Raw genomic sequence first — 2,811 nt, 5'->3', positions numbered from 1 at the left:
CGTTGACCTCTTCCAGATTGGCAGGGCAGATACCCAATGAGCAGGGCAGAACCCGAAAAGTGCGGCAGTGCGGGGCGGGGCCTGGGCGGGGCGGGGCACGGGGCGGGCGGGGCGCGCGGGGGCAGCACTGGAGGGGCGCTGGTCTCCGAAAGAGTTTCAGTGCGGTTCTGTGTCGGGTGCCTCCGCTGACTCGGCTCCCGGGGCTCGAATTCCTTCTGGGGCGGTTGCATCGAATAAAGAACGGCTGGGACCGGCTCTCGTCTTTCCCGCCCCTGCTGTTTCTGCAGCAGGGACCGGGGCTGGGTGCGGGGCGGTTCCAGGGCGGGGACTGTGAAGTTGGGCGGGTGCGAGTCCCCCCCACCTCCTCCCCGCGCGTCTAGGAGAGCGCGCGGCCGGCTAGGGCTGCGCGGTGCTTGCCCGGGAGGCGGGTGGCTTGCGAGCCGCGCGACAGCCCCACGGCTCGCGAGCCGCCTCCTAGCTCGGACCCGCAGTCCGGCCTCCGCCCAACCTTCCCCCTCCGCTTTCAAGAGCCCTAATGGGCGGTTTGGACTTCTTGGTGGCACTGCGTACTAAGCCAGTGTCACCCTCTGACTCCTGTCCCGGCACGCGTGATCTTGTTTAGGAACTAGTCATTTTGCGCTCAGTTCGGTTGAATGAGATTGTCTTTTTCCTACGAAGAGTGGGTTGGCAGCGCAGACTTGTGAGAGGAAGTAGACGAAAAAGAGTGACCATCTTGGGCACTTGCTTAGCCCGAATGTGAGAATAATTCTGGAAAGTACTCTCTGGCACCAGGGGATGGGCAGAAGCTGGCTCCTGTAAAAGGACTCCCCGGAGGAAAACGGAGACCTGTAATGTAGAGCCATCGCTTCGCCTTACGCCTTACGAATGGGAAGCTGAGGACAGTCGTCGCTGTAAAACTCTGACAGGTGCCTAATTTGAGATGAAAAGAAAAGGGGAAATGGTCCTTCCTTAGGCCGTTATGTGATAAGGGGGTAAGCATAAATCGAGAGAAGTCCGGCGAGAACACCGGGCAGGCAGGGGCATGGTGAGCCTCAGGGGAAACGTCGGAGCATCCTGGGGAGGTGACATGCCTAACTCCTGCAGAGGAGTGCAAGAAAAGCATTCTTTATCCAGACTGAGGTGGTGGAATGTGGGCAACGGTGAGGGCAGAAGAGTTCAGAGTTGAAGATTGGAGTCAGGAGATGTTCAGCAGCTTTTCCGTGCTGTTGGGATTTTTGTTTGTTTGTTTGTTTGTTTTTGTCTTCGAAGCTCTAGGAAAGAACCACCCCTTTCTAGTAAGCTGTGTGAGACAGAGATGAAGAAGAATTTTTGTATGAGAAACACGAAAGTTTTCGTTGTCTAAAAGGTAATGCTGTCAGAATTCTATAAAAACTTCTAAAAGAGTTTTTGATCTTTTAAGTTGTATGTGCAATGTGGTGCAGAGGCCAGAGTTAGAGCCCCTAGACCCGGAGTGACATGTGGTCCTGAGCCATCTGACTCCGGTGCTGGGAACTGAACCCAGTCCTCTGGTGGAGCAAACCCTCTCGAGACTGCCCACTACTGCAGTCTTTCTGGAGGACTATGGGGCAGTGTTTTTGTTTTCGCCTTGAAGAGACCATCCCCTTTATCCAGTGTTAATTTGTGTGGGGTTCTTCCTAAGGAGATAATAGAAAAAGCCTGTGCTATTATTTATGGTGGTAACATTAATTGGAAATGGCTTAAATATCTAACACAAAAAGCAAATACATATATGTCATGGTGAACTATGTGTATACATATATATATATGTATATGTGTATACATATATATATATATGTATACACATATATATACACACATAATATATATATACATATGTTTACAGTATTTTGTGTATATACTTAATATGTGCATATATATATTTACAGGATTTTTTTTTCAAGACAGAGTTTCTCTGTATAGCCCTGGCTGTCCTGGAACTCATTCTGTAGACCAGGCTGGCCTCAAACTCAGAAATTCACCTGCTTCTGCCTCCCAAGCACTGGGATTAAAAGCATGCACCCCCACTGCCTGGCTTATGATTTTTTTTTCTTTCCTTTTAGTCCTGGCTGTCTCAGAACTTACTGTATAGACCAGGCTGGCCTTGAACTCACAGAGATCATTCTGCCTCTGCCTCTCAAGTGCTGGGCTTAAAGGCATGTGCTACCATGCCCAGCTAGTCACAATGTTTTTAAAACTAATGCTACAGTAGCATTAATATTTGGGAACATCTACCATCACATCTCTATTTTTTAAGATTTGTTTTATATGTTTGTCTGTGTCTTTGTACGGTATGTATGTGCCTACAGAGGCCAAAGAGGGCATTGGATCACCTGAAGCTGGAGTTACAGGTAGTTGTGAGCTGCTGGAGGTGGATGCCGGAAACTGAACTGAGATCCTCTGGAAATGGAAAGTCTGTAAGTGTTCTTAATTGCGGAGCCATCTCTCCAGCCCTGTTTACAAGATTTTGATTTGAAATTGTCCTTGATATAATTAAGTGGAAACGAAGATACTCAATTCTGTATGCTTTTTATTTTTTTATTATTTGCTAACATACATGCACCCGGATGCATACCCATTCACTTGCACAAGTCAGAAGACTGTAAACTTAAACTGCCTTGCTTTTGGTTGGGTGTGTAGGCTGGAAGCCAGCAAGCCCCAACAATCCTCCCTTTCCTACACCCACTCGGATCTGGAGTTCTGGATGTGTGGGGTGCATGCATGCGGTTATATGTGTGCTGGGATCTTACTTGCTTGTTTGTTTGTTTGAGACAGGTTTTTTTTTCTTTTTTT

General features: G+C 48.7%; 1 long non-coding RNA gene across 4 annotated transcripts in view; it reads left to right on the top strand.

Annotated features, from left to right (window-relative positions):
- Positions 1 to 402: 402 nt before the first annotated feature.
- Positions 403 to 2,811, top strand: part of LOC116080151 — a 25,637-nt gene continuing 23,228 nt past the window's right edge. For all 4 annotated transcript variants that reach the window (XR_004114330.1, XR_004114329.1, XR_004114328.1 and 1 more), the window contains exons 1-2: positions 403 to 1,366; positions 2,328 to 2,435. This is a non-coding gene — a long non-coding RNA (uncharacterized LOC116080151). The remainder of the gene's footprint in view (positions 1,367 to 2,327; positions 2,436 to 2,811) is intronic.

The sequence above is a fragment of the Mastomys coucha genome, unplaced genomic scaffold, assembly GCF_008632895.1.
Source record: "Mastomys coucha isolate ucsf_1 unplaced genomic scaffold, UCSF_Mcou_1 pScaffold6, whole genome shotgun sequence".
In the NCBI taxonomy this organism is placed as follows: domain Eukaryota; kingdom Metazoa; phylum Chordata; class Mammalia; order Rodentia; family Muridae; genus Mastomys; species Mastomys coucha.
This window is presented reverse-complemented; position numbering and strand designations above follow the sequence as displayed.